We start from the raw sequence: 16,730 nt of genomic DNA, 5'->3' as shown, positions 1-16,730 counted from the left end.
ATGTCTCTTTTTCTACACCAAATAGCCACGTAGCCCTTCTGTAAGAGCCCTCCGAATTCCTTTCAGTTACCAGCATTGTTTTTCTATTTTGAATCGCTAATAGCTCTTACACTCAAAACAAACTCTGAGGAGACAGGAGGGGGCTTCTATTCTGTGTGGTATCTCTCTCAGCGGGCGAGCAAGGGGTGACACTTGACCACAGGGTTATGAAGACTTGGGATGTGTAAAGAATTCAAGGCCCTCAGATGCTGGATCTAGGGGATCTAGAACCAAAGCACCAGTATTAAGCAGCCTCAGGCCACCACCAAGGCAAGTCTTCCCAGGCCCATCTCTGCACATTCTTGCCAAAGTTCCAATTTAAACATCAACACCACAATGATTTACACAATATGGCGTCAACAGGAACACAGCATGTGCAGTGTGAAAACACTATATTGCCACTGTAAATTTGAGGTAAACATACTAGCACCCATGCTAAAACAGGGTTTTAACAGTTGGTCAAAAGTGTGTGGGGGAAATACAAAACACATTTTCTCAAAAAAGGTAAAGCGAAATACGGAGATTAGACTGGGCTGGGCTAAAAGTAATAGATACGTGGTCAAAATACCTAACGTGGATGAAAGAAGGAGGCTTAAAAAACTGGACAAATGGTTAAAATACATCAGCAAGTTGATACATTCTCACTCCGAATGATCGCAGTACCAATACAAACTTGACTTAGCAATGTCCATTATTAAATAGACATAGTCAAATTATTAAGTAGTCATACTCAATAATTTCTCACGTTAAATCGTGTTCATTTTAAACCAAATTCCACAAAAGACACTCAACAAAACAGTGCTCAGACAAACAAAGGCTCGGAGCAACGGATAAGGATATGATTGTCTGTAGAGTGGTATCATTCAACCTTCACTTCTTAAATATAATCTGCACGGTATGATTATTTACAGATGGAACATTTTCATGTAGTTCTGACCACAAGCACGCAAACAGGTAACTCAAAAATTGAGCTTGCAAGCATCAGCGCCAGTGGTGCTGCAGTCATTCATCCTGATTAGTAATGCTGCAATTGATCAGGAAGACATTAAGTTAACTACTCTTGTTTAGTCAAGCAAAAAGAAGTCAGTATATGACCTAACATAATCATCCTGCAATTTACCAGTAAAAGTTTGGCCCCTAATTATTTATGTCCTCCGGTCTTCTAATTTCCGCTTCATCAATCTTCATCATTAAGCAGAAGAACCTCAGAATATACAGGTCCTGTTCTGCATAGATGTAGTTGTTCTCAAAAGATACTGCAAGTCAACCTGAGACTCCTCTCAGTCTGCAGTAAGTGCTAGCCTCATGCCAGGGTGGCACAGATTCAACTCATTAACTATGAACCTCAACAATTGAAAGCTGAGAGACAACAGGGGTATGCTACCACATCGGCTTTTGTTGGCAGGCGGAGGTGAGGCATGTCACCTGGTTCAAGAAGTCCTTGTTCGGGTCTGTTAAGTCCTAAGAAAAAAATCTCATTCAGCAGCCTGCCAAATGTGGGGAAACTAAATTTGCTAAGCCTGATCTGTCGACAAAACGACGTCAGACTTCTTGCCAGTGGCTGACTGTGAAGAAAGCCTCGCCATGCTGAAATGAGCAAGATTACGAATCTTGGCATGCATTCATACTTTCCGAAAGAATCCGTTTTTGTCATGACTTTTTGTGGGCCTCCTTTGCCTAGCTGTCACAACACCAACCTGTTTTGTGATCGCACCTTGTGGAATGCAACCACTGCTGATGACAACTGACCCTGTCCTCTGACTCAGGCCACAAGGGTCCAACACATTTAACTGCCGCACATGCTCTTAGGGCTCCGTCATGCCTGCCTGCCTAAGACAAATTGCACGGCAGAGTTCTCTCACAGCTACTGGCACTGCTGACCAAATGCTCTCACATAATTCAGCATCCTGAAGAGAACAACGCCAGGCTCATTATCTCCTATCCTGTGTCCTAAATATTGCACATGCCAGGCAGTCTGTCAGTCTCCTTTAACTTCAGTTACTGTTATGTTCTCACACTTGGCTCCAAATGTCAGTGAGGCCTGTCGTGGTTAGAACTTTTGCTAACAATGTAATACTGTTGTAATCCTTGTCCAATGTGGGATCTGCCTTACTGCAGAGCACATGCTGTGTTGTGGTAGATAGCCAACCTCTGTCTATAAAAAAAAGAAATCATCGCTCTATCTGTACTTGAGATCTGAGCTTTAGCAAAGGAAAGGTCAGTGCGTGGTTTACAGTACATGTCCATTGTTTTACGGGAATGGTAACACGAGAACTCCTTCATGGCATTGGTTTAAAAACCATTTAGATAGGAATGAGGTGATTAACAAGCTGAAAACACAAAACTCTTTTCCCTCTTACACAGTTCAGCAAAGCGAGCCTGAGGACTCTTTGAGAGTTCTCAACCTTTCAGGCACGTGTCAAGGCCATGCTTCACACTCCTCACATTGGGATACAAATAGAGGGGTGGAAACCGCAAGACATTTAGAGCATTTTTAAACACATAGTGTTTTGCCCAGTAGCAAGCAATCCCTGCAGTGCCCAAAGGAAATCATTTAGCTTGGTAATAGTGTTATGACAAGGGCATAACCCGACTCTAGACATAAGACGATATGTCAACACCTAAATTCCCAGGGGGAGTTGATGCAGGATATTTCTTATGGAACTCCAGTGGTATCCACTATCCACAATGCTACTGGCAGCACAGCGAGCACTGAGTGATCTTTCAGCAAAAAGCGAGCCATGTCAAAGTCGTTTTTCTTATCCACCAGAGATAAGTCTGTCATTTAAGACTGTCCTCTCACCTCAAGTTCAATATGTCAACACAAGAGACCTCCCTTGGGTAGGGAAGCAGTGAACACAAACCTCGAGGGTGCCCTGTATGGCCCCCGTATTGCCCAAAAAAGGGGTCAGGGACGTAAGTATATGGCTGGCAGGGGGGTCGCTTGTAACAGAACATGGGGTAGAACAGACAGAGATGACGTGCAACGTTGAATGCCGTCTCTGTCCTAAAAAGCCACATTTCAGGCTGTAAATGTAATCATCACGGGGAGACGGTATCCAGTGTTGTTATTGAAAGAGTTTGATCACACCAGACCGTCTTACTGATGGTAAAGTGGTTTTCAATGTTTATGGAGAGATTCAAATGAATGGGCAGTGTAGATATCCAGCGTACCTTGAAAAAAAGCCTCCTTTCTTCACCAGCCTATTGGGAACTGAGCAACTGGCTCACTACAAAAACACAGATGTCTCAAATCCCAGAATAGAAAGTGTGAGAATGTGTCCAATAGCAGGAGGTTTTGTCATTAAAGGACATTAATGTCCTTGGCCTGATGAGATGCTGCAGTAGGACTCAGACAGACAGGTATGTCCCACTGTCTAGACCGATGAGGATACCTTATGTGTAATGTGTGTATACCTGTATCATCTTGATGAATCTGGTTTGGATTAAGGGGGAGACTTGTTTACACGAGCCATGGATTGGTTATAATCCATGGCAGTAACATTTGACTGTTTATTAGTGCAAAAACACCCTGCTTTATTTCAGTGCTTCATTTTAATATCAGTCGGTCTGTCAGTCTCAGTCCGCAACTTTGGTTCAGATTCATTTTTGACAGGCATTCATGGCCCTTTGCCATTATCTTTTCCACTACAGCGCCACCATCAGGTCCAAATTTGTATGTGTCCAATCGTATAGTACCTGCAAAACCAATAAACATTTCCATCATACTTTAGGTTTTGTGTTCATAAGCAAATGTTACCATGCTAAAGTGAGACTTTGAATTTGGAAAACATTGTATAACATTATGTCTGCTACCTCAGCAGCATGTTAGCATGATGGCGTTACATTAAGATGGAAGCACAGCTGTAACCAAGTACAGCCTCACAGAGCAGCTAATTTGGCTATACAATTTTTAGTCGCACCTTTTTTCATTGCAGTTTGATCTGACTCAATATTACACGTGTAGCCTACTCCAGACCATACTCTGGACCAAACAGCCGAACTTTGGTCCTAAGATTTGATTTTTTGGGATGGTTTGGACTTTTGGACAGGAAGTTCTGGCAGGTTTGAAAAGGGAAAAACAATGCATGGTCAGATGGGGAACAAGGAAGACCATATGTTTAACTGACATTTGGTCTGACAACTTTATTTAGTGTCTGTGAGGGAATTTTGGGTCTTTAGTTGTAATATTAAAGGTGCTGTAAGCGGAATGGTTCTTTTAGCTAACTTCCTGTCAGTTACTGCAGTTAGCAGTCCCGTCGCTCGTCCCTACGTCACCACAATAATGCACTGCGGTCTTCAAGCATCATCTCAGATCCATAAGTGTGATAATTCATGATAAAAACCATCAAAACAGACGTTGGGAAGGATTTTTACCTGCTCCGCCATTGTAGGCGCATTTACATTCACCCATCTGTCGCTCTGGCGTGCACCGGCAGTGAGACCATGAGTGAGACGGGTGTCGCTTTGTAGCGTTCTCTCTTGCAATTGGATATACATTTTGGGATCCTCCAATAAGTTTATTTGCCGATTACATGCAGAGCAGCTGACTGAGAGATCGGCTTTATGAAACGCGCACATTATGTAAGTGATTACTGTATGAATAAAGAGCGATTTTACACTTATATTAATATAAATAAACCGCTTACTTCACCTTTAATGGTAAAGATTAATAGGTCATATATGTCTATCTTGTGTCTGCCTCACAGACTCTAGGTCAGCCTTGGACCCTGTTAGGAGACACTTAGGTCAGTTGTATAGATAAAGTCTCATCTCCTTCTACTCCAGAATGTTATGGTTCACTGTGTTCAGCTCTGAACCAAAACATTGGTACGCTTGGTGCCCGAGCCAGGGAGGTGTTAGAGATAGCGCGAGGTTAATACACAGCTCTAAGCATGAGTTTGTCAGAATTGAAGTGCAAGTCATGAGAGTTGCAGTCCGGTTCTCCTTGGCCAAGTCTGTAATAAATATCGCTTCATAATTCATCCAAGTCTCCTGAAATATTCTTCCACCTGAGTTGACCTCCAACCTTAAAAGAACTTCCTTCACAGTGTCGAGAGGGAAAAACTCACAAAATTTCAGATACCTTTCAATTATTGTCCAAGGGATGGATAATTGCACTCCAGATGCAAGCCCATTAGCAATCCAACCAATTGCAAATACTGTAAAGGGAGACACAACTCAAGTATGTGATAACAACAGGACGTATGTAGGTATGTCACGCTTAGTTCCTTGGTGTCCTCGCATAGTTGCAACGTGAAACCAAAACTAACCGACTAATGTTACATCAAAAATGATTCAAGGATTTGAAATATTCAGTCAATCCACAAGAACAAAGGGTGAAGCCACAAACTGACAGCTTGTTACATTCTTCTTAGGCGATAACAAAAACAAGTGGTTGCAGTTTTTGAACCCTTTCATTGCAAGCAGCCAAGGGAGCTAACAAAAACCATGACTTGGAGTGTTTGCTATACCTTACAATGCGTATGTTTGGCCACCCATTAAATGGACCAAGGCATGAATTTGGGCTGAGAGGCAAATCATCCTGTGGCTGAGAATTGGTTTTGTGTGGCCACTGGCTGCCGGTGAAGCTTGTTTGAACAGACTCAGACTGAAAGACATAATGGCCATGCTGACAGCAGTCATTGGAGATGTCTAGTGAGGCTGGAGTGCTGTGGCTGTGAGGTAGAGAGTCCTACAGCTGCAGAGAGAAACAGAGGGATGTTGTGGTTGCAGGCTCTTTATGTAAGCTCCAGGGGAAAGCGCCGCACGATACTCATTTTTAAAATCTGACTTCAGTATATATTCTCCCACCAAACCTAAACCAACAGAAAATAAAATAGCTAGTCCCATGGCAGCATGCTGTGTTTTTCATGCCACCTCTAACGTGTTCTGCTGTTTGCTCTGGTGTCATCCCAATTCCACATCAGCACGTGGACAGAGAGCATGCACAGACTAAAAAGTAGCTTTGTGTTTTTGTAAGGTAGTGGGGAGTTTGGGATTGCATTCTGAAAATAATAGCACATATTTTGGAGTAAATTTTGCTGATTTGATTTACTCCCCAGAACCCACAAGCTATTTCCATGTGCCTAGCACGTGCTGACCAGCAGTGCAGGTGTGCATACCTATGTGATAAAACAGTAGCGGGAAAAGTGGTGCAGTTACAAATAAGCTACTTCTGGACAATTTGTACAAGTACTCACAAGAACTGAAAGAGCTGTCGGTTTTGAAAATACAAAGAGGCCACTGTTGCACTCAAGAGTTCATATTTTGACAGAATCTTATTTCCGCCAAAAATTCTTTGAAATGTCTTGATAATCTCAGACACTGTTCTTTCAACCCGTGATCCTCTGGGTAATTCTTATCTTCAGCCCCACTATTTCCCAGGCTTGAGCCCTGGAGAGGAGACCACATGTACATGAAAGGTCCTCAGGTCTTTGGGCCTTTTTATCTGATAGAGACTTGGTCTGCTGCTATGTTTTGATCCCTCTCACTTAGATCAAGCCAAAGGAAAGAAGAGGATCCAGATTTCAAAAGTTCTGAAGATCCTCATCATCTGTATGCTGGCTCACTGTTTGAAGTTACGAAACACTTTCATTATCTTTAGATATTTTCTTCTCTCTGTTCATTATAAAAGCATCCTGCTACATAAGGCAGACTAGGGGTGCACTCACACTAGGGCCACTGTTCCGTGCCCGAGCTCATTTGCATACTAAAGTCTAGAACGTTTGGCTAGTGTGACCACGCCATCCGTATTCCAGCACGGAACAGCCCCTTGGCCACGGCACACTAGGGAGAGGTGTGCCAGAGAGAACGGCACAGATGCTAATGAGATGACACGCGCACATGCACGGATACGCAACCTGAGCTGGATGACGTAGTCCATGCACAACCCTTCTTCCCCACAATAATTGTAAACAATGGCGACAAGAGGTTCACGAGTGGGTTCCAGTGCGATCGCGAAGTGGAGAGTTTGCTAGAAATTTGGGCCGGCGACAGTATTCAGTCGCAGCCATGGTCGCAGCTGGATAAGACCCACAAAAATTCGGAGGTGTTTGGGGCAATCCGTGACTACTGTTGTTCTCCATTGTTGTTCTACTAATTCCGGCAGCAAGTACGCTTGGTGATCACGTATGTATCGTATTACGACGTGATGACGTATGTATGAAGGAGCAATCGTGCCCGGGCCCGTGGAGTAGTGTGACCACGGGCCAGTGGGGGAGTGGGGAGGGGGGGGGGAATCTTTCTGCAGCACGGAACAGGCAAACTGGCCTAGTGTGAGTGCGCCCTAAAGGGCCTTTCCCACCGCCGCGCGGCAACCGCCCTCTCAACCGCCTCCTTGCTGGAGGACTCCACCGGTGAGCCCGGCGTTTTTAAAAGCGGCTGCTGCCTCGGCGGCAATGACAGCGAGATGCTTCGGTGATCGTACCATTGGGATAGCCCGACCAGAAGTCCACCACACTTATTTCTCTCTTTCTCTCTCGTATAACGATGTTATAGTCTCTCTATATGAGCTCTTATGAAGAATAAAAGTACAGAGAGAAAATACAGTTCCGTCTAAAAAATTATTCCCCTAGAAAATCGGCTTCAATCACTGGTTCCACATGTTTGTGTTCAACGTCAAATATATATCGAATCTTTTTTAAATGACAGACACTTTAACATTGACTTAATACATGGTAGAGCCGTGTTGTTTATGTCTGTATACTCCGTTTGCAACGATGCCTTGTATAACCGACTTGCCGCCGGGCGGCTGCCGCTGGAAGTTTCGACACGGGGAAAGCTGAGCGGTTGGGCAAAATCTGTGCTCGTTCACGTCGGCAACCGCTTCCTGGTCAAACCGCCGCGGCTGTACCGCCTCCCATGCCGCCTCCCCTCAGCCGCCCTTCCCTCATTGAAATGAATGGAGGCGGTGCGTTGCCGCGCGGCGGTGGGAAAGGGCCTTAAGGGTGTATTCACACTGGGAAAGTCCGCTAGTTCACTTGCTTTGGTCCAGATCAAATAGAGTTTAGATTTTTTTTGTTTGGTGTGGTCCACTTTCATATTGCCCCTTTTGCAAGTGAACCAGCATTACGAAGCAGAACCACTTGTGATCTGAGGTCATTCATTAATTAGACAGACATTCTGGGGTGGAGAGAAGCAGGATTGATTTGATTTGATTTGATTTTTTGATTTTAATATTTTATTATTGTGTCATGCATTAGCATGCCCAGCCCACAAGGGCTTACAAGACACCATTATAAAACACAGACAGACCAAAAACCAAAAATAGATGCTAAACAATACTAACATTACCGATATAAACCATCCTGACGTTTCCTCCAGGCTTTAGAAACAAAAGAGGCTAACTTATAAACATTAAAGGTAAACAAACATTCCATCCTGACATCATCATTACTCCAAAATATTTCAGGGTTTTGAGCAAACAGTTCATTTACAAAAGGTACTCTCAGTTCATCATAGAAGGGACAGTATAAAAGAAAATGAGATTCATTCTCCACTTCTCCTAGGTCACACAGTTCACACAGTCTCTGTTCCTCTGGGATGTTCTTAAATGGGGTTAGAAATAATAAAAAGGCCATCTAGCCCATAAATAAAGAAGAAACACATCAAATTATTGTTGTTTCATATGGTTATCATATGTAGCCCTATGACAATGCCACGTTATGTGGCTTGTAGCCTACGATGTGAAATATAATTTTTACTGTATTTTTGCTGCTGGACGTGCGGCTCGCGAGAAGAATAGGCTCAGCTGACACTCAGCTGATTTAGCTGTGTATCAGCTGGGTGTCAGTTTGGCTCAGCTCCAAACTGACACGGGTATCAGTATTGACGGTCCCGTTATTAACAAGGGTAGAAAAATAAAAACACACACTTCATGCAACGCGCAGCGTGAACCTGTTGGCACTGTGGGGGAGACGCTCCCCTCTCCTTCATCTGATCGCTGAACACATCAGCATATTTACGTGTCTCTATCAAATGTAATACAGTATATTCGCTCGGGGCTCCCGGTCAAACCACAACTAATCTTCCTAACAATGGCGCCAACAACACTTACCCATAATGTGAAGCTGACGCCGATGTATTAAAAAAGAAAAGAAAGAAAAGGCACAGTGCTTCCTGCAATTGGGTCGGATCGAGTCCGGCCGAATACACACTACAAACGAACTGCAGCAGAGTGCGTTTGGAAGCGCACCGAGACCACCTCTTCAAGTGGGTTTTGGAGCGCTTGTTTGGTCCGCCCCCGAGTGCGATTGCTGTATTCACACCTGCCTGCAAGATGCGTACCGAAGGCGGAAGTGCACCTGAGTTCGTTTCAACCAAACTAAACACGGCAGGTGTGTACACCCAAAGTGGATAAATGAACAAAAATAAATGCTTAGTGCTATAATGGTAAATATTTACATGTGAGTGAACTTTGGTTTGAAGTAGTAAGCTAGAATTTCCTCCTGTATTTCTCATGAATCTGAGATTGTCATGCTAACCGCCAAACATTTATGGAAAGCAATAACTGCGAAAATCATGAATTCCTCCTGCAAACATACTTTATGGAAAAAAAATATAAATCAAGCATGCTGCTTGCTAACTGGCTCACTGACGATGAACAATATGACATTTTTTTATACATGACTTGGTCTTTGCCAAAAAAGCATTGAACTTTGATATCCAGCCAGAGTCATACGAGCAACACCTTTTAAATTACGCATAGTAATTTGATACTTTGTTGATATAAAAATATTCATAAGAGCAGCTTTACAAAATGGCTGCTTCCTGCACAACAGAAGATTATAAGGTCAAGGCATGATGGGAGAAAGACCTAGAACAAATGGGAGAGAGGGCAGGAAGTGTGAGTCTGCAGAATAGAAGCAAGCTTCTGTTGGTGATTTAAGACTTCCCAGGCTGGATAATCATGGCTGCCCTCCACATTCCAGCCTATAAGAGAACAAGATTAAATACTTTTGGAGAGGGACGCTGGCTATCCTTGCTGCTGTGGTTAGTGCAATCGGCTTTAAAAAAAAGGCACAAAGGTTATTGTGATTTAACCGTTTCCCCCTATGCCTGTGGAAATCTGTTTTGATTTAATGCAATAGGTCAATGAACATCTTTCCTAGACACAGCTGTCTGAGACAATATGATCCCCACTCCAGTAAAAATGCCTTCATATGAGAAGATTAATAATATGTCTGTATTCACTTCTGGGTATCTGGTTATTGTGAGGAAAGAAACAGATTGATACTTCAGTATTATGTGGGATCCATGTGATAGATCAGACATGAAGAGTAGCGGCGAACAGCGTGCGACTACTTCAGACTGCATTAATCTACCCAGCCTACTGGAAGTAATGGGAAAAATAAAACGTGTCAGCAGCTCATCTTTTGAAGCTAACACAGTCCTCTCATATCCCCTCAGGTTTCTAATTTTAGCTTTGTCTGTCCCGACCTGAAACTGGCAAGAGGTCAGCTAGGGGGTTTCAGCATTAAGGTGATATATTCCTCTTGTGTTTGGCTTAGTACTTCCTGTCTCTGCTCAGTGTGTCCACATCATTTGTCTCCTCCGTGGTATGTAAACTATCATAGACTGAGCTGGTCTTTGCTCGTTTCCCCTCCACAAAATACGCTTTCAAACAAGAGATCCAAACAAGACTCGCACAAGGGAAAAAAAGTAGTAATTACAAATAGCCCCTAACCAAAGGCTACAGATGTTTGTCTTTAATCATTTTAACTTAAAAATATATAATGAGGGTTTTTGGAATACGAAAGATTTCAATTGCGCCACTGCTCCTGCATTTCCAAAAGATGATTAAACAGAAGATGACCTTTTTGATGTGTCTGTGTGTTTGTGTGTCGGTGCAGATGTGACTCTTGACTTAACCAGTGTGCGGGCTCATCAACACACACTCCTGTCAAGTATACACATGTGGAGTGTCTTTCTAGCCATGACTTAGATTCCAGCGAAGTCCCCCGGCTGCGACGGATCCAAACACCAGTCAGTCAATCACCCAGGCCTTCACAGAGGCGTGATTCACTCCTCTGTGCTGCGTGACTCAACGCCCTCTTCCCTGCCTCCTCACGTCAATCTCTCACTCCCACTGTCCTCTGCGGAGTGGGCCTTGCCCATTTGACCCCCTGCCAACTTGGACATGCTCCCCCCAAATGGTCAACCGTGGGCTCATATGCTGTCGAGCATTTCTACATAGCAACAGTTTGTTGACATGCGCTCCGAGGCAAACACATGCAAAAATGACAAACAGATGTTGGCTGCGGAGTGATTTGCATTTTTCCAAATAAAATGATTAGTTGCCCTTTGCTGCATATTGCTTCCATATACTCTTAATCAGTATTGAATGGAGAAGGGCCCTAAATCAGTCTGATGCAGGCACAACACTGTCAGCCACGGTGAGAACCAACACGTGCAGGCTGTTGCCTTTGGAAAGGAAAGAATTGACTCTTTCATGAGGTGGCAGTCGAAAGAAAGAAAAAAAAATCTCTGCCAGATCCAGCTGAAGTATCATACAAAGACTGAGATCTAGCGGGTGTTAAAGAGGACCAGATGATGAGGGGAAGGTGAGGAGATGGGAAGAGGAGCAGAGCTGCAGATGTTGAGGCTTGTCCTGCTTCCCTGAGGGTCTTGTTTGTGTTTGTCTCAACTCGGTTTAAGCATTAGCTGTTGGTGATTATGCAAGATCGGCTCCAAAGCTCAGCCTCTGTCGGTTCCCGTATTTCCTGGTCACAGTGGACTTGTGGCTGCAGCGTATTTAAAATGGGGTGTGAACTGATCCCCTGGACAGAACAGACCCAGGGCGAGACGAGGTTGAAACGAAATGACCTCAGAATCCGGAGAGCGAGTTTCCAACGAGACACTTTTCTCTCCCGGGGTCACTTTGAGAGAAAATATTTCCTGTTCCTGTCCTTGTTAGCCTTGAACTCCTTGAGCATTTTTTTCACTTTCTCAAAAGAGCTCTGCAAAACAGAATGTGGGACTGTAATAAAAAGCAGTCGCTGAAGTCAAACCAGGAAAGTTAGTCTGGAGCGTGTACAGAGGCATAGTGTCATGTAGACCCGGGAGCCAAACACCACAGAGCAGCTTAAACACAGGGAGGGGCGTCCAGTCTCTGTTTATCCCACAGGCACCATAAAAGTCCCCTTAAACATTTATATTAGCCTACATCATGGTATACTGTGTAATGATACTCATCATCCAACAATGATATCGTCATTATCGTCAGTAACTGTTGATAATTGGTAGCTTAACACAATCAACCATTCTAGTTAAAAATGCTTTACGTTAATGGGTCAGCATTAGACCCAGCATTCACTCTTGCGGATTTTTTTCTGAATTCATGCCATTCTGAGGTCAAACTGTTGCTATCAATTAAAGTAACGCTCAACACAGATTCCTCTGGGCTTCTGGGTAACCGATCAAACCCCCGAAACACTGTTGATAGGAATGAAAGAAGTTCTGGCATGAGTACGTAAACTTTACAATTAAATCAGTCTCTGTGGAGCAAAAGAGTGCACTGCTTTCTCTTCCTCTACTGCATGTCAGCAAGCATTGAATTTTAACTTGCAGATGCTTGATGGTTTTAACGTGCGTGGCTCATCCAGCAGCTACGTTGTTGGAAAACTCAACAGACACTGGAGTGTCTATTTGTACTGCTGCCTAACAAACTACACAACTTAAACAAAGTCAGTTAATAGTAATTGAAAACAGTGATCTGACTTCATTGCGCATGGCAGCACAAAGCAGCAACAGTTGTCCACGCGAAAGCATCAAGAGAGACGGCTATATTGCTGAATTGCTGGGGGTGTGCAGCCTGTTGCCCGCAACTCTTCATCTAAGAATGTGCTTAGACAGAAAGAGAAATACATTTTCCTGGGCTATTTTTGTATTCTGTGTTAAAGAGTCAATGTAACAACTGTACTCTTGCTGCTATAATCTGGCTAGCACTGTTAAAGTCTGCAAAACGGCAACAGTTTACTCTGTGACTGGCCCTTCTTGTTCCATATCTCCCTGCAATATTTAAACATAGTGAGCTGCCCCAACATACCAACATTGATTGTTGTCTTGGTTTTGTAGATGTCTTTTTTTTAATGAATGATCATCGCCAGCAACACCTTTTTTAACAACTACGTTGCGTTTCCTATGGCTGCTTCACAATGAAAGTCACCTCAGTAACAGTAACTTATAACAGTTCTAATACAGTTGTGGGAGAGTCAACAGTACAGAAAGGCTGATATGGAAGTGAAATATAAAACAGTAATGTTGGTTTACATGCATGCATTGTTTCCTGTTTTGCCTTTTGTGTGGGTTTGGAATTTGAAGCCAGGGGGGGAACCGCAGACTCCGCCCACAACAATGAATACTATTTTATAAAGAGTGGTAATTACAGAATGGAAATACACTGCTATTACTGATAAATGCTGCCCATTCATGAACATGAGGATTATAACTTACTGTAACTACAGTCAGAAAGTACATATTCACAATTAAAGTTGCCTTATAAAAACACTATCTCTTTGGAGGATAATGCTTCAACATAATAATGGCTATATTTACCTGATTTGAGTAAATATTTTATTAGTGAAAGAAACATTCCATTGAAAATAATATTATCTGTTGAAGCAAAACTGTGGCCAATCATCCTTAACATTACTTTTGTTGGATCAGTGATTGTCTTTGCTTCAGGCAGCATCACCCACTATTGAGCTGAAAAACAATGGGCACACTGTGCTCTAATGATGAAACATATTCAGCTTGCCAAAGTCAATAAAGCTATGTTATTGTTATTTCTATAAAGCAAAACAAGACACCCCAAACAACAAATAAAACGCAATATAGAGAAAAAACACATTCCGTTCTTTTCACTGTCCAAGGACAGATGAGAGCGATAAACTCCCCGAGAAGAGGTGAAGAAAGGGCCTCGAGCAGATCCAACATTACTCCACCTGGAAACAAAACAGGTGAAAGGAGGGAGAGCGATCGGCCTCCGCCTGTCTCCAAAAAATCAGGCTGTATTTTCCACCAAGTCCAGTGGATAAACATTAAGCAACAAAAAAGGGTGGTCTGAAAGTGAGCAGTGATTGGGCAGTGACAGATCACCTCTCAACTTCAGCGCCTGCATGGTCAAAACAGAGGGGACAGGAGATTCCATAGCGACTCCTCAAATAAGCAGCAATTGCCATGACACCTCCCTTCACAGGAAAATGGGAAGGAAGACGAGATGGAGCGAGACAGAGGCCTGCCTGTCCTTTGAGCCAATGGAATGGGAAAGCTAAACACCTTGGTGTAAACATTCAACGATGGAATTCACTCATCCGTAATCAACAGCCCCTGAAAAAAATGGAGACGTCCCTTTTGTTTTTATGATTCATTTTTGTTCTACACAGTAAAAAAAATAAAAGAAGTAAAAGTATTCACTCTAAGTTCCAACTCTTAAGTCGAAACGCCAAGATAAAGTTGACCAACCGCAGGTTGTCCATATCTTCCATGCCAAGACATAGTACAGCTGTCTTGTGAATAATAGTTTTTTTTTAACTATGCCGGCAGCATGGCTTTAGGGATGCAATGTTAGTACAACACTTAAGTCAAGATTGAAATATATCAAGAACTGTTTGATGGATCGTCATGTCATTTTGTACAGACATTCATGCTACTCAGAGAGTGGATCTCACTGACTTTCGTGATCCCCTTACTTTCTCCAGCACCGCCAGCAGCATGACCTTTTAGATATTTAGTCAAATTATTTGGTCATTTTGACCTTTAAATTTGTTACGGACATTTTTGTCTCCCAGAGTAAAACATTTTAAATCTCTAATAATGATCCTTCTAGTACCATCATCAGGTCAACATTTCAATCTGTCCAATAGTTTGGTTACTACTGCAGTTAAATCCTAACAAGCATCAACCTTGTTTTGTGTTCAATGCTAATTAGTAAATGTTTGCATGCATAGTAGGTTTGTGAACTTGCTAAATATAATAGATGCTAAAAATCAACATATTAGCTTTGTCACCACGCTAACATCAGCATTAAGCTCAAAGCATCGCTGTGTGTAAGTAAGGCCTCACACAGCAGGTAACTCAGCTGTGGAATCTATTGTTTCTGTCTACATGTTTGAAACAACCACAATCTTTGATGAAAGTGATTCAATTGTTGTCTATGTTTGGCCTTGACATATCACCTAAGAAATACGCATAATGCTTAAGACGCTGATGAGAAGCAAGGTCCCTGTCAAGGTGCTGTGATGTACGGAGGTCCTAAAAGAGGCACGAAGGCGTTTAACCTATTAAAAGTATATTTTCTTTTTACCTCTGCCCTGCTGTAGGGGGATGTTTCCTGTTGATTCAGGTTGTCTCTGAGAGAAACAGCACTGATCTGTATTGTAAGCTCTTGAAAGGTAGCAGTGAAATGGATTTGCAGCATTGTGCTTTCCAAGGTCGAACACACACAGGGTTTGTTTAAACAAAAATCAATTTGTCCACAAAACACATAAATTGCAGATTGATTATCTTGAACAAAAATCTTATCGTCAAAGATCGTATCATCAACAAGTCTTTTTTGCCGGCTGTGAACATGTCCATAAAAGGGCAAAGGGGAAGTGATGTTGTCAGAGTGTTGCGATTCGGCAGCAGGTCCCCTGTGGAATCCTGCGCGATACTGGGGATGACGGAGACCAGCTGCTGACTCAGTGACTCATTTTTACCTCAGCAGGGAGAAGGAGGGAAGGAGAGAAGGAAATGGGAAGGCAGCAGCTCTCGCCCAGACAAAGAACAGACACTGCCAGCTCCGGCATGGACAGTGGCCAACACAAATTCAAGTCTGCTATATCAGTTTGTACCGTCCTTTTCCGTTGGCATCACACTTGTATTATGGTCCAAAGCAATCATTTGGTTTATAAACAAGACATGATGAAAAAGTTATCGTTAAAGTATTCATCGTTTGGTTATTTCCGTAATTGATGTGGTATAACTGGACGCTGAAACTTAGCAGGAAGGGTTTTAGCGTGTAGCTTTTATCTCCGCGGCTAAGTGACAGTGACTCAAATGTCAGTTTTTCTTTCTACCCTCTCTCTGGCCCTATTTCACTCTACAAACTGTTTGCAAGCATGTGTTCTCTCTGGTTATTGGCATCCTCCATAATTTGTTGTTGTGATGGGTGAAAATAAAATGGTTCGCAGTCATGGCAGTCAGGCTATAGATTCAGGGGTGTCTCTTCTGGTGACCATCCCAAAGATCATTGTCACATAACTCTTGATTACTTTGCGCTACTTAGAATGATGGCGTTTTTGGTCTCTTGTATTGGTTCTGATACTGTGTTATTTCGCTTTCATCATCTTTCCAAAAAAACCCTGATAAAACACTTTACGATACTGTACCTAAAATTGGAATATGGAAACACCCGACAAACACGTACCGCTACATTCAGTGATACTGTGAAATGGTGACTCCTGTGTTGTCAGAACGATTTCTTTCCGAATCCATTAAGAGGAAAAAATTGTTGAAACAAAGTTCAAAGAGAATGGACATGGCAGACATTTTGACTTTTCATAGGCAGAAAAGTACAGACGTTACTAATAACATTAGTGATGTTTTTTTCTCCATAAAGTGTCCTAGTAAGCCGTTCCAGTATGGACAATACCAGGAACCTGTGACTGGCTCACCGTAATGGAATTCAGCCATCACCAATGTTATTC

This window comes from Ammodytes marinus (genome assembly GCF_949987685.1).
Source record: "Ammodytes marinus genome assembly, chromosome: 15".
Classification (NCBI taxonomy): domain Eukaryota; kingdom Metazoa; phylum Chordata; class Actinopteri; order Uranoscopiformes; family Ammodytidae; genus Ammodytes; species Ammodytes marinus.
Note: the sequence above shows the minus strand (reverse complement) of the source record.